This window comes from Micrasema longulum, unplaced genomic scaffold (genome assembly GCF_059751315.1).
Source record: "Micrasema longulum isolate JH-2025_06_02 unplaced genomic scaffold, ASM5975131v1 h1tg001751l, whole genome shotgun sequence".
NCBI lineage: Eukaryota > Metazoa > Arthropoda > Insecta > Trichoptera > Brachycentridae > Micrasema > Micrasema longulum.
This window is the reverse complement of record NW_028278927.1, coordinates 69672-94416: the sequence shown is the minus strand read 5'-3', so window position 1 is coordinate 94416 and position 24745 is coordinate 69672. Positions and strand designations below refer to the sequence as shown.

General features: G+C 33.8%; 1 long non-coding RNA gene across 1 annotated transcript; it reads right to left on the bottom strand.

Annotated features, from left to right (window-relative positions):
• Nucleotides 1–1488: 1488 nt before the first annotated feature.
• On the bottom strand, nt 1489–20935 carry LOC148274114 (uncharacterized). The gene is made up of 3 exons (XR_015824375.1): nt 20840–20935; nt 11590–11771; nt 1489–1584 (listed from the first exon to the last, which is right to left on the bottom strand). It is a non-coding gene; the product is annotated as an uncharacterized LOC148274114 (long non-coding RNA).
• Between the last annotated feature and the right edge of the window lie 3810 nt (nt 20936–24745).

Sequence of the window (24745 nt, the reverse complement as noted above, 5' to 3'; positions counted from 1 at the left end):
GATGATGGTATGTTAATTTAGGAAGAGTTCAGATTGGAGCATCGCAAGGTGCATCTAAATAGCCAATCTTTAGACAGACAATATTATCCCTCGGGACATCCGCCCCTTGCAGATGAGAGCATTAAGATAGGTAAATTATCAAACACGTAAAGACTCTAGATATAAATTAGCAAATGGGTATAGACTACGACAAATAAATAACCCTTGGCTAAAATAAAAATGTCAAGCCAAAGATCAAAATATCATGAGTTTGATACCGTATAAATGATCACGGTGTGGCTGATGGCACTCAAAGGGGTTGGTCGTAAATATATCAAAAGGCAAAAGGTTTTCAGGTATACGACAAATATATGAGCGTTATTTTTTGTAGAATGCAATTAAAATCGGTTTTGGAAAGCTTGTGAGAGAGGAACAAGCTTTAGTCTTCTTCTTGAAGTCTGCAAGTGCGCTTGCAGACTTCAAGCTCTTCAACACTATGGATAGCATAACAGATAAAAATATCCGAAGGGTAGCTTTCGTAGATGTTCGATACTCGGTGCTGTGGTCAAATTTGCGAAGATCAAAGATATAACGAATACAAACATTCTGCAATTGTTCTAACTTAGCTTATCTTAACTCGATTTTATAAAATTGTATTGATTTATATGTCAAGCACTGTATTAAAAAAATTAATTAACATGCCAGATACGAATGATTTTTCGTGTGTCAATATAAATCACTCCTTAGACGTTACTACAAAGTTATGTCGTCACTTTTGCTGACAACTGTCACTTTATATATATATAATTCATCTGTACGTGTGATGTCACCGTACTCCTAAACGGCTTAACCGATTTACGTGCGGTTTTCAGAGAAATATAGATCTTTGCGCTGTGCGTGTTTGTAGATATTAAAATCTTCAATCGAATATGTAAAAAGAAGTTAGGAGCATAAATATTTTATTTATCGATCTACCAAGGTTGCATTCGAGGAGAATGCATTTGCAAAAAAATGCAAAGATGTTTTTTTTGTGTATAAAAAAGTTTGTTTTTAAATGTTTACAAACAGCATTTGTTTTTTGTTGAATACCAATCAGATTCTTTCGTTAAATTCCTTATAATTTCTACCCATTTATTTCTTTTTATGAGATTTTTGGTAACACTAAAATAATATTAAATTCAATACATTTAAAAAAAATCGTATTTCTTACATAAGTACACCCCTTTCCTGGTGAGACGACCGGAGTTTGACGTTTGCAAAAAGAATGCCGTATTTGAAAAAATGTTTATTTTATGTTTTGGAATTCAATATTTGAATATCAACAATTTTTAGTTTTGGAATTTAATCACAAACAAGTACCTAGGTTATCAATGAAAAGTCAACGTCTGTTGGGTCCTCTAGTAGCTTATATTTTCCAACCGATAGCAATTGTCCCGTGGAAGCTGTTCGCGGACTCCATACGCTGCGGCTAGGAAACGGACGCTAAAATATCACCATTTTCCCAGTGGACTAAAAGTGTCTTACCTCAATCCTCCATAGTTCGATCCCCTTGTGGGTACCGGCCGTGGCGAAAGCGGGATGCTCCATTCCTTTTTTTTTAGTATCCTGCAAACAGAAAAATAAAATAATTAATATTTATTTGTTTATAAATATATTGAAAAAAAAATAATATACATACTTAATAACAGGGAATCTATATAAAACCAATTAATGTAAAATGAAAACGGAGTGTTCTCTGTTTATGATAGTCTCCATCTAACATGGCACAGCCTGTTCTAAGACGGAGATTTTCTATCCTTAGAGCGTAAGTAATCCTATACTAATAAAAAAATAACATAAAAAAGAAAAATTAAAACTACTGAATTATAAATGCCTAGCTTATCAAATGCAAGAAATTAAAAACCGTTATTATACAAATATAAAGTATACATATATGTACCAAGAATACAGGTTACATAAACATAAATAATTTAGTATAATATATAATAAAAAACAAATATAAAGCAATGAAATACATAAAAATATAAATAATATGTGTACCAATTATATAAAGTACTACGTTTTTTTTATTTACATTTATTTTTCAAAAAAATCTCTCGCTACACTATTTATATGTGCAGTTATTTTTATTTTAAAATTAGTTTTACATTTTGAGTCTTTTATATTTGGCAATAAATCATTCAATATTTTGGAGCAATTACATTGTATTGCTTTTTACCAAAGGCAGTTGATACAAATGGGACAATACAGTTAATTTGTGTTGCTGAACGAGTGTTTATATTTTGACCTCTGACCTGATATTTTGACCTGAAGTAGTAGGCACCTCACAAACAATTGTCTTACATCCAATATCTTTAACTCAGCGAATAGATCTTGCGTTGGATACCTCGAGAGTTTTTTGAGAATGATCTTCATGATCCATTTTGCGCCATTTATTATATATACGCTAAATAACGACTATGTCATTAGATACACATATTCCACGTATCTTTTCATACATACATATTCAATATACAGGTAAACTTCGTTTTGCGCCGGTTCGATTTACGCCGATTAATAATTATTTTATTTATTTATTTATTTATTCACACTCTTTATCATGTTGATAAATCGAAAGTGGTGGTTTTTGAAAGGGATGAAAATATAACTAAATGTGAGATCAGCGTGAACGGAGATATTCTGAATCAGGTAGAAGAATTTGTGTACCTGGGAAGTATGTTTACTAGGGACGGAAAGGCCGATAAAGATATTAAAAGGAGGGTGAGTGCCGGGAACAGGGTGAACGGTGCACTAAAATCAACTTTGGCAAACAAATGTTTATCGCAGGAGGCTAAACTAGCAGTTCACAACGGAGTTCTAGTTCCAAATCTAATGTATGGGAGCGAAGTATGGAATTGGAAAAATAATGATGAAAGTAGGCTGAATGCTGTCGAAATGCGATCCCTCAGGCGAATGTGTGGTAAAACGATGTATGATAGGTGCACAAATGTCGAGATCCGTGAAGTGTGTAAGGCTGAGACATGCATTATTGACAGAATTAAGAAAGGGGTGCTGCGTTGGTTTGGACATGTAGAGCGAATGGACAGCGAAAGAACGGCTAAAAGGATCTACGATGCAAATGTTGATGGATGCAGAAAACGAGGAAGACCGAGAAAGACATGGCACGATCAAGTCCATCAAATACTTGAAGATGGACATGTCAAAAGTAGGAATAATCGGCGTGCGTGCATAAGAAGATGTATGAATGTAGAGGAAGCGAGGTCTGTATGCCAAGATAGAGTGTTATGGCGTTCTATCCTCTCTGCCTACCCCTACGGGGAAACGGCGTGATGGTTTGTTGTTGTTGTTGTTGTTGTATTTTCACTTTGCCCAGCTAACAAGGGTACATACCCCGTCCCAAGCTAGGCAATTACATTTTAATATATTATAATAGTTAACAAATTAATATAGAGCACAGACAAACAAAATATAAAATTATTCGGATACACATTTTGATTCATATACATACAGACATACACATATATATACACATGTACATACACACACACGTACATACACCCATGCGCATACACATACATACATTCATAAAAACATAGACAATTTATTTATGCGAAACTTCATGGTTGTCATCCATAAATATATATTTTTTAAATTATTCCTTATTTTTTATATTTTATTTTTGACATCCAGTAAGGTTCTCATCAACTTTTCTGACTCCCTACGACCAATGTCACGAAAGAGCGAGGTCAACACCTTCCGCAACTTGACATCAGTATACCTCGAAACATTTATTTATTAGAAAGACTTTTGACACTCCTGTAAAATAGGTATATTAACAAATTAGTGGTGTAGTGGTCAGCGCGTCTGCCTACCATGCAAGAGGTCTCGAGTTCGATTCCCGATTTGGTTGACATGAAATATTTATTTCGGGAACTACACTGGCTACGTTTTCCACAGAGGGTCGAATACAAACTATGTTGGCTTATGTATAAATCACTGCACAACTCTGCTTCGGAATATCTAAGGGAACTATGCATTTCAGATGAACTAGCTGACAGGCGTCTCGCGCTTAGATCAGCTACGTCTACGGCGAGAGGAAAAGTTATAAATCATATTCGTACATTTTTTTCACTTCTCTTCTTCTAAGAGCAACTTTGGTTTTTATGCCCCAATGTCCAGAATGTGTAGATTAGTCAATTCATCACACGACTTGGAATTCTTTGGGATAGATCTTCCGGCTTTTCGTAGATCTCTTCGCGACTAAACAGTGTGGGATGAAGTTGGGTTGGCATGGTTTAGCTCAAAGTTTTTGGTCTTTCGTTTTTTTGAATATATTGTGTACAATTATTGTTTTGCCCTTGTTTGTCTTTGCTAAATAGTTTAATGTTCTTTTTGTTCAGTTTCTTGCATTTATGTTTCTTCATGTAACTGTTGTAATTGGCTTAGGCTGTATATATAATAAATAAATAAATAAATCAATTATAAAGCCACGTAGCCACGTTTGGTCACGTAGAACGAATGGACGACGAGAGAATGGTAAAACAAGTATATATGGCGAAAATGAACGGCAACGTTAGACGAGGACGACCGAGGAAGACGTGGCATGATCAGATAAACCAAAATCTTAAGTCTGGTCATGTCAAAAGCAGACAGAACCGAAGGGCATGTATGACAAGATGTATGAATGTGGAAGAGGCTTGGAGTGTATGCCGGGATAGACGTGTGTGGCGGTCCATTCTCTCTGCCTACCCCTACGGGGAAATGGCGTGATGGTAGTAGTAGTAGTAGTAGTAATTATAAAGCCACAGATTTCACTATTCAACGATTTTCTATAGGCATAAATTATATTTATTTACACTTATTTGTTTATAAATTTGTATAAACCACTTTAATTTAGAGTTATGCTTCGACCGGTTTCGAGGTTACTACCTCATCGTCAGGAATTGAACTAACTTATAACTACACGCGTCGCTAATAATAATAATATTTTTTTATTCATAAATCATATAACACAAAGTATTTTACAAGTATAATACGTTGAATTACATTCCCAGGAGTTACAACAACTCAATTCGGGACATAAATAATATTAACATTTAGAAAATAACTCATATTGAGAACAACAAAGAAACAAAGCAAGTTTAGCACCTTTATAACTAAATATAGCACAACAATATATACGCCAAAAACCCTTTCTTACACAAGCAGAATAAATATATTAAAAAAACGCTTTTAATAATAAAAAAAGTAGTGAATCTACTAAGGGAGATAAGGTCATTAACATCACATGCCATGCAGATGATGCTGCCATAGTGACGATGAGAACATATCCACCTCAGTTAGTAAACATGTGGATGGCTAAGAAATGTCGTATAGTACAATGAACACATGATTATTGGATACAAAATTTGGATATACAAAACGTGTGACCGATCATGGTGTATGCTACAGAGGCGAGGATAGATAGAGAGAAAATAAAAAATACGAAAAACCAAGTAGAAAAACTAAATAGAAAACCAAATAACTGCTCAGAACGTCAGAGATGAAAGTACTAAAGGCAATCGCAGGGAAACCCAAAAGAGGCAGAATCCAGAGTCAAGAAGTTAGACGGAATTGTGATACTCAGTGCATATTAATCAGATTATGGAGAGATTACGTCAATAATTCCATTAATGGACAGCTCCGAAATCCCCAATACCATTGCCCACGAAATCCCGTCCGTTTGCCGTCTGCCCGGAAGACCACCAAGAAAAGGAAGAACAGCTGAAACTCAAAGTCACAGAGCATTTAGCTGATACCAAATTAGTCGATTTTTTATTATATCATCAAATATATTTTTAAAAGAGGACTCGAAGTTAATTTCTGATTATCGTAGGCAACTAAAATGGCTCAAAATTAGACAGCGGAGAGACTATCACTCCCTCTCACTTCTGTTCAATGAACTTCATAGTCCTAACGCTCCTATATACCTGCGTGAAAAATTTCAACGCTTATCAGTTAATGGTTTACCTCTTCGTTCTCATTCTCGAGGCACTCTCTCAATACCCATACACAATTCCTCTTTCTTCTCTAACTCATATAGTGTCCATGCGGCTCGACTGTGGAATCATCTCCCATCCACCATCAAAGATGTTACTACATTATCTCTGTTTAAATCACGTCTGAAGAAACATCTCCTTTCTCTTCCTTAATCTCTCCTCCTTTCCTTTTTCCTCTTTCCTCTTTTTCCCATTGAGAATTAGTCTTGATTTAAGGTTATTTTAAAACAAATACGTTTATTTCTATTTTTATATATTTTTAACTTTTCAATCTTTTTTTTCTATTGAATATGTTCTGTAACTTGAATTATAAAAATAAAACTTTTATTTTATCGGTTGGTTGGAAGAAATTGCCATTCGGCAATAAGCCCTCCAATGTACAAATAACATTATGTACAAAAAGTTAAATAAATAAAACTAAAAATTTATTGATTATTCGTTCTAAATTGTCTAAACGAAAACCATTTTTATTGACGTGCAAAATTTCTTTCTACACCCGTTTCTTGATTAAATTCATTGTTTTCGGATATAAGACGATTTGCGAATTCTGAAAAATATTATTACTCAGGCATCTTATATGTTCTTTGATTCTAACTTTAAATTTACCCGAAGTTTTTCCAATATAGAAATTTGAGCAATTTAAACCATTAAATGTTTAATATATACAGGTGTTCCTTAAACCCTGTCACATCCAAAACGAAATTAAATTACAATTACTATGGCGACTGCTTTTCTTGACATTCGGCTTGCCAACCGGCTAAATGCAATAAAAAGCGTGATAAATAATAAATAAATAAATAGAAATAGCAGTTTTGGAATATTTTCCATATTTACACCGGTGAAATTCAAATATGTGATTGCGCAGCAGGATTACACGTCGCGAAACGTAAATATTTTGACATTCAATATTAGGTGTTCACGGATGTTTCCTTGTGAGCGCGAATACGATAAACAACCATGAGGGGAGACCCTTAAGCCCACCATCCACCCGCAGCTGTTATAGAGTCCTGAGGGACTCTCTGTCAGCTGCGCATAGAGGAAAGTTATTATAAATATTCCTAAGGAATACAAACTCTATGCAGATTAAGGAGGGGAGAGGAGGACGCATAACACGTCGTCCCACCCCTCAGATCCCTCAATGCCTCTGTTTTTTTTTTATTCAAAAAAAATATGTTGACAAATAATTAGCATAAATAAACGTATCCAAATTTACAAAACATTTCTTAAAACTATAGTAACATAACAAACATAACTTACACAAAACATAAGTAAAAACACGGATATTTACATTAAGAGAACGACGTTGGATAAAGAAGGACTCCCTGGGTGGTCAGAGGCAGAGGATCCGACTACCACCCCCGTAAGGGCAGGATAAACAACCATGGTGAGAAATCGTTATCACGTCGATAGTTATTTGTGATTGAGCTACATGCGTCGGCCGAACCGGGGAATCCCTCGCCGGAACCAACTGGCATAACTACACCAATTGCACAGAAATCTTTAATCCGAGTCATGTAAAAAAAAACATTTCGTTATCCAAGTGACTTGCTCTTCAAAGAATTCAGAGTACCGAATATTATTCAACAGTATATATTGAGAACGTAGTGGTTACACACATAAATAGAGACATTTACCCGAGCGTCAACCACAACCGTAATACAAGATACTCTAATAGGGACTGATACTAAGTGAAGGGGTCAACACTGTTCTGGCATCAAGACAACACTATTACGTAGCAAAAGGTCCATAACCTTGTCGTGGAAAGACGGGAGTGTTGTCAAGTTGCGGAAGGTGTTGACCTCGCTCTTTCGTGACATTGGTCGTAGGGAGTCAGAAAAGTTGATGCATGCCACGGATTGGAGAACCTTACTGGATGTCAAAAATAAAATATATAAAATTAGGAGTAATTTTAAAAAAAATATTTATAGATGACAACCATGAAGTTTCGCATAAATAAATTGTCTATGTTTTTATGAATGTATGTATGTGTATGCGCATGGGTGTATGTACGTGTGTGTGTATGTACATGTGTATATAGTTGGATAATTTATAAAGCGCCATTTTTGTGAAAATCACCTCAAGGGCGCTGTACAATTAATAAATATCCCAGTACGTCTTGCAGCTACAGAGCGCATGGACGGTTGGGATTCTAGTTCCTCGTTTTCAATTAAGATCAATAAAAAATTATAACAGATAGGAGCTAGATTACAGGACGTCTTGCAGCTACAGAGCGCATAGACAGTTAGAAATTTAGCTCCCATTTACACATTTTAAAAATTGACAAATAAATTTAGTGTATAAAAAAAAAATGAATAATAAAAAGGAGTAAGATTACAACACGCCTTGCAGCTACTAAGCGCATAGACGATTAGAATTCTAGACCCCGTTTACAAAATTTAGGTATTTTAAAGTTGATATATGAAAGCTAGATAACCAATCGTCGTGCAGCTACAAAGCGCATGGATGAGAGGAATTCCAGCAAAGTTAAAACAATATCAATAAATTTATAAAAAATAGAGTATAGTAGTAAATTGGTCGAGTGTTCATGCCAAGAAGTAAGCAATAAAAAAAACTAAATAAATCAAACACTGTTTCAACTCCATGGTTAACAAAAGGAGATAGATGTCCGAAGAGAAGCTTTTGTAGACAGTAGGTAGATATCGTCGCCATGTGGCCCGCTGGCTGCTGGATAGTTTCTGGAAACGCACGTGTGTAGTACTACTCGTATTATGCCTTTTGTTCCAATGACTTGGTGTCCATTTTGGTCCGTATTATTTCGTTTTATGAGACGCAACATTCCTGTTAAAATTCACTTCTTTACATGAGTATTACACAAACGCGTGTATGAGCGGTTTGATTTATAATTTTGTATATTATTAGAAGGCAGATATTTGAAATATTATGTATTTATCAATAAATGTCAGTTCACTTTTAGTAGCACTGTTGAACAATATATTAAAATGTAATTGCCTAGCTTGGAACGGGGTATGTCCCCTTGTTAGCTGGGCAAAGTGAACATGGAATTGTATTTTGATAAAGAGTGTGAATAAATAAATACTATTTATAAATTAATATTTGGAATATGCAATTGAATAAATTAAAATGTATTAAATATAAGTAATTAATGTAAGCAATAGACATTATAATCTTGTAAAATGTTTGAACTATTTGTGTTTTGTAAACTTTTTATGATTTATAACTATAGAAAATCATTGAATAGTGAAATCTGTGGCTTTGAAACACTCGTCAGTAATTTTATCGGAAGGAAATAAGCGTTATAAATTCCGCTGGTAAATTCTATTGAAATCAAGGTTGTGATCATAGAGGCTTAGCCTTCAATTAATTGTTATTTTTTTGATAAGAGCATGTTATTTTATTAAATGGTTTATGTATTGTATAATTCTTTATTTTATTTTATTTTATTTTTATTTTTATTTATTTGGATAACCAACAGCTATAATTATCTCATATTTATATAACTTAATTAATTAATTAATTATGGATAACTTATATAGCGCCATTTTCGTAATAAAATACCTCAAGGGCGCTTTACATGGTGATTCTATTGTTAAGGTAATTTAATTGAAGCTTTTAAATTTGTAATTTAATTAAAATAATTTATTTTGTTGTCACGTGCTACGGATTTATTCAAATGATTTAGAGAACAAGTGGGTTTTAAGTTTTTTCCGAAACATCACTTTACTTTCACAGCCTCGCACCTCTGCTGGGAGAGCATTCCATGCCATAGGGCCTGCGACCGCAAATGCGCGTTCACCAAATTTAGTGCGCTGTTTGCGTAGAGGTATGATAACTTTTCCTCTCGCCGTAGACGTAGCTGATCTAAGCGTGAGACGCCTGTCAGCTAGTTCATCTGGAATGCATAGTTCCCTTGGATATTCCGGAGCCGAGTTGTGCAGTGACTTATACATAAGCCAACAGAGTTTGTATTCGACCCTCTGTGGAAAACGTAGCCAGTGTAGGTCCCGAAGTAGTGGAGTGATATGACTGAACTTAGAGATTCCGAAAATAAGTCTCGCTGCGGCATTCAATACAGATTGTAGGCGAGTCATTTTGTTCATTGGTAGACCTGAGTAAATACCGTTACAATAATCGACTCTAGACACTACAAACGCATTTATTAATTGACGGGCGGCATCAACCGGCAATGCATTTAATTTGTCTCAGCTGGTAGAAGCATGAACTTATCGTTCTACTAATTTGAGCGTCAAGAGATAGGTCAGAATTGAGTAAAACTCCCAGTAGTTTAACGGTGGGTAAAGCGGTACTCCCTACATTAGGTAGAGCCGTATCCTGGATCAAATTCTGTCGTCTGGCTGAAGCCACCCACAGTTGTTAACAAAACAAATAACAAATAAGCCGTAAGTTAAAAAAGATTCTCGAACATAAAATGAAGAGTAATTAAATGTAAATTTAAAAGAAAATAAAAAAATACTACGAGTTATTTCGAAAGCGAACGCCGCACGTTATTAAGATTATTTTCAAATAAATCTATCAACAATATTTTGAGTTTGTCCAAATTTTTGTAGACAAGGACTGGATTCAACTCCCTGGGGAGCTGTTTATATTAACATATTACAACAGAGATGAAGAACATTTAAGAGAAGGTAATATAGAAGTCTAGGCATCTACAGGGCTTATGACCTGTCAATGGCTGGTTTAAGTGGCCACTTTACACACTGTGTAACATTCACCATTCTGCCCGTGTTTGATCATCCACATTTCCTCGGCTCCTCCATCTGTTGACTTTTGAGAAGTAAAAGAGCTAAACCTTTATCACGCGGGTGAGATCTATCCGGCTGAACCAAATCACCTACTAGGCAACGCTTGAAAACAATTTTCCAATTTTTATGCTTCTTATTTTACCAGGTAGTTAATTCAACAATGTTCGAGTATGTCCAAATGCTTGCAGACTGGCTGGATTTCCTCCCTAGGGAGTTATTCATCTTTAAATTTATTTCAGCAGAGAGGGAAAAATAATCTTCCCAATGAACTAAAAACTATTAAAAATAATGTATCAATAAATAAATTTAAAGTAAATCTAAAGAAATTTTTTGAACACGTGTAAAAACTACATTAAATGTTATTTAGTATGAATGTATTATTATTTTATATTTTTCTTTATATATCCTAAGTTTTTTTTTTCTCATGTACTCGTATATTTAAAATTATATAAACTCCTATAAATGAACAACTAAAACAGTGTAAGTCACTCTCCAAGCACAAGAGATAGTCTCTTTTTTTGGAGAGTTACAGTGATAACATTAACTAGATGTATAAAAGTAGATCTGTATAGATTTTTTTTAAACATGTACTTATTATAAAAATTGTTGATAATAAAAAAAAAAAAAATTTAAAAAAAATGTCCCGATGCCTGAGTGTTCTTAATCCAGCATTCATTTGTATTTGATTGAGGAGGCTGGGTTCTACTTTAGAGTTTTATATTTTATGGAGAAATTTTATAATCTAAACGAAGCGGCGTTTTGTCAGTTGATAATTTGAATGAATCCTCATCAATATATCTCCTAATTTATATGTTAATTTTTAAACTTACTTTGGCTGCGGGCTGTTGCGGCGGGGCGACGGGCCGTGCTGGATTCCTGCCGGAGGTAGCGGCGAAGGTCTCGGCCGATAGCACAAACAGAACTGCGCCGATAAGCGCGGCAACTCTGACAGCTGTCATGGTGCGGCGGGCGTTGCTATGCGACGCAAAATGGCGGCCGGGTCAGCTGACATCTGTCAAAAACATTTGGTTTGAGTCCGTGATATTGGTTGGGCCATTCGACCACAGATGGCAGCGTTTAATAAATAAATAAAATAGTTTGATAATTATTCCAGTGGCTCAATCACAATCACAAATAACTATTGACGTGCTTAAAAACATGCTAAGAATTTATTTTTTTATACTTTTACATTGTTTGTATTTTTTTTAATACAGAATAATGTTTCTTCGCTGGGGTGTCCCGTGCCGAGGGAAACATTTTACAAAATGTGAAACATGCCTTAAATTAGACATTTGAGCGATCACAATGAACAATAGTGAACATGCTTAAGTTATCGCAGTCATAAGTCAACGCGTGTAATCTCTAAGTCAACACTCGTGTCGGTTTGTTTTTTGATTTCCTCGTAAATAAATACAGTTCACTGGCGAAAAATTGGCGTTTTCTATAAAAAAATATACTAAAAAGTGAAAATTAATTTACAATTACTATGGCGACTGCTTTTCTTGACATTAGGCTTGCCAACCGCCGGCTAAATGCAATAAATAGCGTGATAAATAATAAATAAATAAATAAAAATAGCAGTATTGTAATATTTTCCATAATTACACCGGTGACATTCAAATAAGTGATTGCGCAGCAGGATTATACGTCGCGAAACGTAAATTTTTTGACATTTAATATTAGGTGTTCACGGATGCTGCATTGTGATCGTGAATGCGATAAACAACCATGGTGAAAAATTGTTATCACGTCGCTTATTAGCACTTCGATAGTTATTTGTGATTGAGTTGACTCTATAGATATCCACCACTGCACAACATTACGATTTTTTTAAAATAAATTACTCAACTTTTATATTTATCAATTTGGAGTACGGTATAATCGGTTGGGGTGGTGCGAGTGACACAGTTTTAAAAAGTCTATTTGTTGCACAAAAATCCATAGTCAAAATAATACTCAAAGTACAGATACAGGTACAAATACAGACATCTACTGAAGAAATATTCCACAAATCACAACATATGACACCAAAACAATTATACGTTAAAACAATACTCACTTATAGATTTAAAAACTACTCTTACTCAAATGAAAGACATAACCCCCACAATACATCACATACAAATAATATAATCACTAGATCCTCAATACATAGACAACTTAATCAAATACAAACTAAAACCACTTTCGGACAAAGGGATTTTGAGTATCATTCAATTAAAATCTATAACCTACTTCCACTATCTATTAAAACAATTAGTAACGAGAAAATGTTTAAAAAGGCTATAAAAAATGGATAGTGGAGCTAGGTAGAAGTCAAATGGATTGTCTCATTCGCCCATACCAATATTGAATCAACTGCTCCACAAGTGTATAGCTTATGTTGGGTTTTTGTTATTTTCATTGTGTGTTTTGTAATATAAATAATATAGATGTACATAAATACTAAATGCACCCTGGTACAAGCATTACTACTGCCCATTCTAGATTACGCTGATGTTTCCATGACTGATTTAAGCTGTGAGCAACTCGATAAACTTGAACGACTTGAGAATATACGCGTAAGGTACATTTTTGGTCTTAGGAAATATGACCACATTTCTGATTATCGTAGGCAACTGGGCTCAAAATCAGACAGCGGAGAGACTATCCCTACCTCTCTTCTGTTCAATGTACTTCATAGTCCTAACGCTCCTATATACCTGCGTGAAAAATTTAAACACTTATCAGTTCATGGTTTACTTCTTCGTTCTAATTCTCGAGGCACTCTCTTAATACCCATCCACAATTCCTCTTTCTTCTCCAACTCATATAGTGTCCATGCGGCTCCACTGTGGAATCACCTCCCATCCACCATCAAAGATGTTACTATATTATCTCTGTTTAAATCACGTCTGGAGATACATCTCCTTTCTCTTCCTTAATCTCTCCTCTTTTCCTTTTTCCTCTTTTTTCCATTTTCCCATTGAGTAATAGTTTTGATTTAAGGTAATTTATAAACAAATACGTTTATTTCTATTTTTATATATCTTTAGCTTTTTAATCTTTTTTTTCTATTGAATATGTTTTGTAACTTGAATTATAAAAAAACTTTTTTTTTATTGGTTGGTTGGAAGAAATTGCCATTTGGCAATAAGTTCGCCAATGTACAAATAACATTATGTACAAAAAGTTAAATAAACAAATAAATAAATACTTTGTTTTTGAAACTGTCTGAATATTTGTTAATTATCTTCGTTTTTTTAAAGTTAGTCTTCTTTGTTTATTCTCAAAATGTAATTTAAAAAAAGTATATTGTTAAGTGTCCTCGGTACGGGAAACCCCAGTGAGGTCACATTATTTTTATTTTTAATTATAGTTTGTAAGCAAAAAATATGAATAAATAAATAAATATAAAAATCCAGCATAGTTATACAAATTTTACTTTCCAAATCCGATGTTAAAATGTCCATTTGAAGATTACAAAAATACAACTTTATCATTTAAAAAAATAAGAGAGATTTATCAAGTCTCGTATCGTATGTAGCTTAGTGTGACATCACAGCCGCACAAGAGTTGATATCTTCCTGTAACACCATATTTAAAAGACCTTTTCTGGGCCTCGATTATGATGGGAAGATAAAGACGTCATACCTTCACCTTGACGGTATAGTTGAAGATAAATTCCCTATAGCGATTATAAAGATATACTAAAAACCCCACACCTACAAGTTTTGGGTAGGTACATCGATATGAATCAAGGGGAAGCGTACGTCACGGTACACATATCTACGCTCTAAAATGACAAAGCTTCAGTATGACGTCATAGTTGAAGATAAAAGTCTCCCGACCGACTACAAAGGTATAATATCGATACCCCCACCATCAAGTTTTGATTTAAGTACATCATTTTATACCGACGGGTCTAAAACCCCTCGATACGTTTTTCTACGCATTAAAAGTGTCAAAAATTTTGTTCCACTGAGAAATTATTCATTTAATTATGATTTATTCAAAATTTTAATCGTTTTGAGGTTGGCACTTTTTTCCTTAAAAGCCTATGAAAAATATGAGAGAAATAAATAAGTTTTGAAGTCGAATTGAATTCCGACATAACTGTCACTTTAATAAAACGAACGCCTAGATGTGAAATTGATGTCGCTAGGTTCTGTCCTATTAACAAATAAGAGTATCTAGGCGTCAGACACAGATTAAATGCGTCAGAAAGTTACCACTCTAAAAAAAAATTTAGTTATTATAATTTTTCCATCTGTTTTACTATCGTTCCGAGTGTTTGTATCGGGACGTTTTGTAGTCGATCGGTAGATACATACAGACGACCGTTAAGCGTACCGTCTAGGTGATTTCCAAAAGTCATGCAAAATTCATGTTCAAGCGAGCATTTTTTGCTTGAATTGGGATTTATTGGAGATTATAATTGCTTTGAAGTGAGCACTTTTTATTACAGAAGCCTATTTAAAATATAAATGAGGACTATTTTTAATGTTAATGACGTAAGGAACGCGGACTGATTGTCTGCGGTCATTCCATTGGCGTGTTTCATAACATGTAAGTAATGTAATTATAAATGACTATTTTTTTGTAATTCTGTGAAAATCAACTCAAATAACAATTATTATTAACCACGCGATAAACGTAGTTTTATCCTACACTATTTTAATACAATACTTGCATAAAAGTTTATAAACAAATACCACAATGACATTCCGCAGATATTTCCATTATGATCTGTCATTGACAGTATTGTCGAGACTTGAGCACGGGCCGATTTCTTTAAAACCATTTATTCATATAATGTCTAAAACGGCCACTGCGAACGCCACCTGTCCTATGTGATACATAATATGTCAACGGTATCCCATCAAAGAAAAATAGTCCTTCGGAAATAATGTTCGAAATACTAGTTTCCAAATAGAGAATCTTCTAAAAATATTTGTAATCTGCAAGTTTGTTTTAGTACTAAAAAAGCCGACTTGGGTTAAAGACGAAAAATACAGTGTACTTTTTTGTATGGAAGAATAAGCTGAGGTAATCGGCTAGTTTCATCGTTCAGTAAGAATGGGCTGGGCGCGCTTCATAGATATTTTTTTGAAGAAAGATATAAACGGTGATTTATAATAAATGACAATTACTTTATTTTTTTCCCATAAACATGGTTACTATAATTTATTATTATTTAAAGTCAAATATAATGGTAAGCTGTGCATAATCGCTTACTTTGATTCGCCCCTGGTAGATACAGATAGTACAGAAGTTAAGTATACCGTCTCGATACATACAGATGAAGATAGCGTTCATAATCGAGGCACTGAAGTGGTTTGGATCCACGTTTCGATGCCGCGCCGTAAAAAAGCGCTGATCGCCAGACGTCTAAAATACCTTCGTCTTCATTGAGATATACTGTTTTTCATCAGCGACAAGTTCACAATATTGATAATATAGTGAACCTGTCCCCACAATAAATTCACAACGCGATTAGGTAACCTTTTGACATAATTACGACATAATTCAAAACAATCACCACAATAGTGATGTCACTTTTAAGACGATTCGAGTATTTGGAAATCAACGTTAAACATTGAAATTAACTTATTACAACAGAGATGAAGAACGTATATTCATATATTTCATCATTCTTGTCCGCTCCCTCGTTGGAGCATATGGTATCCACAAAGAGCCTCCACGCATCTCTCTCAAGTCAGGTTCTCGTCCCGAAAATCTGACATAAACTGCCGGCGAACAGTCAGCAGTGGACGTCCAGGACGTCGAGAACCTGATGCCTTGTAAAGTAGGCAAGCGGGGTTAAGGCTCTCAGTAGCTCAATCACAAATAAGTATCGACGTGCTTAAAAACATGCTACGCATTAAGCGATCAAAATGAACAATAATAAACATTAACAAATTACAACAGGGATGGAGAATACTTCAAATAAGGAAATTGATAATGGTATTTAATAGTATAATAATACATTATTACAATTTTAAAAAAAGAAAATCACTTGTTATATTTTCACTAAAACTGTGTAACATTCACCATTTTGCCAATGTTTAAACATCCAAATTTCTTCAATTCTTTCATTTGTTGATTTTAGTTAAGTTAAAGGGCTGAAACCTTTATTGTTGCGAAGAGATTCATCTGACTGAATTATTTCCCATACTAGGCAACGCCTGAAAACTATTTTTCAATTTTAAAACTTCTTCTTGGACCAGTTGGTTTCATTACAATATTTGGTTTGTCCAAATGTTCGTAGACAAAAGACTGGATGTCACCCCCTCGGGAGTCATTAAGATTAACAAATTACAACAGGGATGGAGAATACCTTAAATAAGGGAATATAGAAGTCTAGGCATTCACAGGACTTATGACCTGTCATTGGCTGGTTTAAGTGGCCACTAGGTTTCAGCTCTTTAACTTCACTAAAATCAACAAATGGAAGAATTGAAGAAATTTTGGTGTTTAAACTTAGGCAAAATGGTGAATGTTACACAGTGTGTAAAGTGGCTACTTAAACCAGCCAATGACAGGTCATAAGCCCTGTAAATGTCTAGACTTACATATTTCCTAAGTTAAGGTATTCTCCATCCCTGTTGTAATTTGTTAATCTTAATGACTCCCGAGGGGGTGAAATCCAGTCTTTTGTCTACGAACATTTGGACAAACTCAAATATTGTAATAATAAACATGCTTAAGTTATCGCGGTCATAAGTCAACGAAAATCGGTGGAAAATCGGCGTTAACTTTAAAAAATAATACAATTTACTGCATTTGAAAAATAGTAAAGAGTATCTAATACAAAAAAGTAATCATTAAATTAAAATTACTATGGCGATTGCTTTTCTTGACATTTGGCTCGCCAACCGCCGGCTAAATGCAATAAATAGCGTGATAAATAATGAATACATTAATAAAAATAGCAGTTTTTGAATATTTTCCATATTTACACATGTGAAATTCAAATATGTGATTGCGCAGCAGGATTATACGTCGCGAAACGAAAATATTTTGACATTTAATATGAGGTGTTCGCGGATGTTCCATTGTGAACGCGAATACGTTAAACAACCATGGTGAGCAATTGTTATCACGTGGCTTATAAGCACGTCGATAGTTATTTGTGATTGAGCCACTGGTATTAAATATGTGAGAGTTTTAAGAAGCAAACTTATAAATCTCTATTAAAGGAGTTACCGAGATATTTTCGAAAAACTTTGAAAAAGAAAAAAGTTTGCGGCGTCAAGTAGTAAAATTAAAATATGTATTTGCAAGATTTAGAGACGGTTTTGAATTACGCTATTATTTAGGTTTCATATAGATTCCCTGTTATTTATTTATTTATTTAAATCTTAAAGTAGGGCACACATATCATACATATTGTTATGTGTGTTCTAATAATAACATTGCAAATATATTTAATTTATAAATTGTTTATCACATATGTCTTGACCATTATTTTAAATTTTGATATGTTTTTTTCTTCATAAATATTTTTTTCCATTTCGTAATACTTTTTAATTGCTTTAAATAAAATTGAATTTTGTGACTTTGCCTTTTTCCTAAATGGAAGTCTAATTTTGTTCTTTTCTCTAGTATTTGTGATCTTGTTCATGCTGGTTCCGATCAATTTTTTTCCAAAATTCTGTTTTTTTATTAGAGTTTATAATTTTACGAACAAATATCATTGTATTGTAAAATATTCTTTGTTTATATGTTAATAATTTCATTTCATTTACCATCGACTTTACCCTCGTGTATCTGTTTTTTTTCAAAATGATTCTAAAGGCTTTATTTTGTAATACAGTTAGTTTATCTATGTTTTCTTTGTTTGATAAAAATAAAATGCTACTACAGAATTTAACGTGTGGTTCAATAATTGCTTTGTAAATAGTTTTGCAGGAGTCCTTATCAATAAATCTTCTGATCCTGCCTAAAATTGATATTTTTTTTGCAATCTTATTTAGCGTTTTGGTGAAATGTAAGTTTTGAATCCAACATTACACCTAAATATTTAATTTCAGTGACTTCATTAAGTTTTTCATTTTCTATTACAATTGATGGTGTAATTTCTATTCTTTTGTTTCCTATATTCATATATTTAGTTTTATTAACATTTTTTTTTTTTATTTATTTATTTACAATTTTTAAAAACCCGTTAGGGTTACATTAGAAATTTTATATTGTCTAGTCATTTTATGTCTCGTCTAGTCTAGTTAGTTCAGTCATCATGTGCTTTTTACGATTGATTTTAAATTTGTCTCCATTACAAGTTTTCAAGTAGTAAGGTAGGTCGTTGTAGTGTTTAAGTCCATTATGTAGTATTTTTGACTGTCCTGTGTTTGTCTTTGCTTTTTCAATATGATAGTGTTGTTGTTGTCTGGTGTTATATTTGTGTATGTCAGCATTTTTGACTAATATTATGTCGTCGTCTTGTATGTTTCCCAGTGTTATTTTGTGCACAATTTTTAAGGTCTCAATTTTAGTCAAGTAGTTTATGTCAAACTGGTGTGTTTTTTTGTACAGTTCAGTCGTAGAGGTCAGGTGGGGTAGGTTGTATGTTAGTTTAAGAATTTTATTTTGTTGTCTTTGTATTCTTGTTATGTCTGTCTTGTTACCAGTTCCCCAGAAGGCGATCATGTAACTCAATTTACTTTTGACATAGACTTCGTACATCATAATTTTTTCCTTTCTTGATATAAAATCTTTAATTTTGTAGAAGAGGGTATGTAGTGATGCCATTACTTGAGTGAGTCCGTCTATGTGTTTTGTCCATTTGAATTGTCTGTCCATTGTGAGTCCTAGGTAAGTCACATGTTCTAGTTCTTGAAGAGTTTCGTTGTTTATTTTTATGTTCATGTTATGGTTCTTCTTTTATGTTTCGAAATGTATTATATTAGATTAATAAAATAAAAATAAATTAAATGTATTATATTATTTTAATTTATTAATTTTTGGCCACAGTGGTATTAGAAGCAAACTTGTATATCTCCGTTGAATTAGTTACTAAGATATTGAAATGCTTGCGAATATCTGTCGGTCTCGTGATGTAATGGTCAGCGCGCATGCCTGCCACGCAAGCGGTCTCGGGTTCGATTCCCGACAAGGTTGAAATGAAATATTTATTTAAAAATGTGTTTTTAGAACAGAATATTACCTTATCTGATCATCTTACATTCGTGTAACAAAAATGATCGAGATACGCTGCGATTGGTGTACTAATGCAGTGCTCTATGCACCATTAGGTGTGGAAAGGGAATGATAATGAGTATTAAGGTAGGTAGGTTTTTATGTATACTAAATTTTAGCATCAATAAATAATTTTCCAATTTATTGAGTTTGTCTAAATTTTTGTAGACAAGGACTGGATTCAACTCCCTGGGGAGCTGTTAAAATTAACGTATTACAACAGAGATGAAGAACATTTTAGATAAGGTAATATAGAAGTCTAGGCATCTACAGGGCTTATGACCTGTCAATGGCTGGTTTAAGTGGCGTACGTAGGTAATTTGTAGGTGAAATAATTCAATTAGATGAATCTCACCCGCATAAATAAAGGTTTCAGCTCTTTAACTTCACAAACATCAAAAGATGAAAGAACTGAAGGAATATACATAGATGTTCGAACAGGGGCAGAATGGTGAATGGTACAGAGTGTGTAAAGCGGCCACTTAAACCAGCCATGGTGGTGTAATGTTAGTGGTTAAGACTCTTGAGTCCGCATGGAAGGTTCCGTTTTCGATTCCCGGTGAGAATACAAAAAGTTTAAAAATGAATTTTCTCAAGCCTGGGTGTTCTGTACTGTAATTCACCACTATAATTCGCCCAGCTGGCCTGTTGTGGTGCAAAAAAGAAAACAAAACAAGACGGGTCATAAGCCCTGTAGATTCTATATTATCTTCTAACAAATGTTCTTCGTCTCTGTTGCAATATGTAAACTAAATTTCCGTTTTTGGCGGAGATTCCTAAGTTGGCGTCTGTTCTATATGTATACTTTTGTATGCAATAAATTTATAAAACAAATAACTAAATATATTTGCGATTTTTTTAAATAATTGTTCGTGATAATAATTATGAAATTGAACTCACTCAGTGGAACAAATGATTATTTTTCTGAATCTCTCAGCACGCAACTACACGCAACTTGTCACTGGTAAACTTGAGACGCAAGTGGTCTGCGGTCATCATCGCATAATTTATTCTGTACAAATCTTTGTTTATGTAGTTCTGACTGGCCGTTTTACACGGACAGGAAAACGGGACCCCGCGGTGCGATTCTGAACGCTCTCTAAAGAGTGGAGAAGGCGTTGTTAAATATTTTTATTTATTGACACTTTATATACATATACAATAAATATACATATAAGGGCGGGCATATTGCCTTAAGGCAATTTCTTCCTACCTACCCAAACCGTTCAGTTTGAGAAAATTATAAATACATGGACATATTGAATCTTACAATTTTATACAAAATTAAAAGCAAAGATTAACAAAAATAAATATATTTTAAAAAAAATAACACTTTACTATGAAGAGAGGAGATAGATAGTGACATTTCAATCTCGACTTAAATGTAAATAAAGAAGGGGCGTCTCTAACATTAGTGGGTAGATTATTCCACAATCGAGCGGCTACTACTGTGAAAGAGGAGGCAAGAAAATTAGAGCGATGACAGGGTATTAAAAGGGTTCTCTCGTTACTAGAACGAAGAGATAGTCCGTGTTGTGAAAGAGGTTGGATGAGCTCTCTCAGATAAACAGGCGAAGTGGGATATTGTGAAGAAGTGATAGAATGTGAATGTTTCTTCTATGCCTGATACTGAGCCAGTGTAGTTGCGTGCGATACTCTGTTATGTGGTCAAATTTGCGAAGATTAAAGATACAACGAATACAAATATTCTGCAATCGTTCTAACTTATCAAGCAATTCAGAGTTAGCATCTGGATAGCATACATCCGCGTAGTCAAGGAGTGGAAGAAGTAAGCTCTGGACTAATGTTTGCTTAACATTAATTGGCAAGAAATTCTGTAATCTTTTAAGTGAGTGCAAACTGCTGTAAAGTTTACGACTAACTTCGTTAGCCTGATCGTGCCACCCTAAATGCTTATGAATGATAATACCTAAGTTTTTGACTGAAGTCATGAATGGAATTTCTGTTCCATCTATTTTGAAAAGAGGAAGTGTGGAAAAATTCACTTTTGAATACATTTGTTTACTACCAACAAGTACAATTTGGGTTTTTGTTGGATTTATGAGAAGTCCATGTTTTTTGTCCATGAAGAGATATGGTCGAGTGCAAGTGACATTACTCTATGTGTTTCAACAATGTCGACGGGCTCGAAATGAATATACAATTGCAAATCATCGGCATATAAATGGTACAAACAGGGGAGGTTTTTTGTTATTGGATTGATAAAAAGGGAAAATAAAAGTGGAGAAAGTGCCCCCCCTTGTGGCACACCGGCGGTAAGATCAATCCAATCTGAAAAGACATCTGCTACTAAACTTAACTGCTAAACTAAACTAAACTACTAAAAACTAAACTACTACTGCTACATCTGCGACTAAATAGCACGTAACTAACATTCTATCACTTCTTCACAATATTTTAAATAATCCCACTTCGCCTGTTTATCTGAGAGAGCTCATCCAACCTCTTTCACAATACGGACTATCTCTTCGTTCTAGTAACGGCTTGCCCACCACATACCGCACACCGCATCTGAGGACGTAAGTCTCCTTGGCGGTGACAACATACACGGAAAATTTGCTCGTTGTCAAACGAGAAAAGCTGCCCGAAGGAGCTCTCTGAAATCTGGTAGCCTTAGTAATCCAGAAGTACATAATATGTACTTCATTGGATTGAGAAGAGAGGGAAGCGAATTCTTCACTGAATTCGTTCTAGTAACAAGAGAACCCTTTTAATACCCTGTCACCGCTCTAATTTTCTTGCCTCCTCTTTCACAGTAGTAGCCGCTCGATTGTGGAATAATCTACTCACTAATGTTAGAGACGCCCCTTCTTTATTTACATTTAAGTCAAGATTGAAATGTCACTATCTAAATATTTAAATTGTTCCTTTATCTTTCCTTTCCATCCCCTCTCCTCTCTTCATAGTAGTGTTAATTTATTTTTTTATATATATGTTTATTTTTGTTAATCTTTGCTTTTAACTTTTGTATAAAATTGTAAGATTCAATATGTCCATGTATTTATAATTTTCTCAGACTGAACGGTTTGGGTAGGTAGGAATAAATTGCCTTAAGGCAATATGCCCGCCTTTATGTATATATATATTGTATATGCAGTGGCGTGCATTCCATAAAGGCACATAAGCAGTGCCTACCCTATTGAATTTCATTAAAATAATAGCAAAAATAATATATCAAAAATATTAGTAACTATTTTTAAAATTTGAAAAACGCGCCAGAGATGATTCGGTTAAGTAATATATTGTACCGATCAGCGCGCCGCTATCGGCCTGGGTCGGGAGAAGCACGAACTACAAATGCCTGTTTCTTCCATATGAACATAACGCGATGCGGGAACGAAATGTGTATGTGTGGGTTTTATTTCAGTTGTAATTACGCGTGTATGAGTAAGCTAGTAGGCGGTGCTTTTTGAACGTTGGTAGGTACATTGTTTTAGAAAGAACAAACGAATACGTTACTGACATCTAGCGTTTTTTTAGATTATTATTTTATAAAAGACAGTCGTGTCGAATAAATAACCTCAAATTGGTTTCTGTAATAATTATACAATCGAGAGTATTTTTGCTTCGCGTTTATTTAAAAAAATTAAATAAAAGAGGTAATTTTTTGGAACTTATTGATTTGCTAGCTAAATATGTCGGTATCTTAAAAAATCACTTGCAATAATCTAGTAGTGCATTTACGAGAATATCAAATAGAGCCCAAAATTATTTAATTTCGAGTGTAGCAACCGTAATAAATGAAAATATAAAAATATTTAAAAAGGATTTCGTAGTAATATATTATATAAATTATATTAAAAATAAGAAATATATCATATAAATTTAGCATTTATTTGGATATTTGATGGAGCTTAGGTAATTTCAATATAAACTACCTACAGCATAGTGGTGCAAACTAATGTGACTAGTGAAGGAAACTGTTTGGTAAGATTGATTAGGTACTTATACTATATAAAACGTACTTTTTTTCTACTGCCTACCCTAGTTGAAAACTCTGTGCACGCGACTGTGTATATCAGTGGCGAGCAGTGAGTTTTTAAATTGGTAAGCTATGAAAATTCTGATAAAATGTCTATAGCGGTAGTATGGCGTATAAAAAACAAGTCTATTTTATATTTAATAAATAATTTCTAACGAATGGCTCCAGCGGCTAATAGTTTCAGCAAAAATATTTTCTAATGTAGCACAAACATTTGATTTAAAAAAACATAACTGCAAAAAAAATGGAACTCCTGTGGACTTGAACCCCCGCCTTCATCATTAGAAACCATCGACCCAACCGCGCAGCTATTTCGCGTTAAGGGCCACTCGTCGAAAAAGTAATTAATAAATTGGATAATTCATTAGCGCACCAGTGCATCTTTGGTTAAGTCAGACTATTATAACTTGTCTTGAAATAAAACAGTATTTCTTAATAAATTATAATAATCAAATAATTTAAAAGTATTCCTTACCGAGTACGATAGTTCACCAAACAAAACATAAATTACGTTTTAAGAATCATTGTTTCATCGACTTTTATATCACATTATTATTCACAAAACGACATAAGTTATGCATATTATAATTCTTCATATATATTTATTCTTAACACTATACACTAGTAACGTTTTTATCATAACTCTAACTAAATTTTAAAAGTTTAAATGGATACTGAAGAATAACCTACAATATTCAACTGTCATCGTATGCACAAAAACGAATTACAATCAAAAAACAATAAGCGAATCTTTGTTTTTTAAAAAAAAAGGATTTATACTATATTATGGATTAAAATATCAA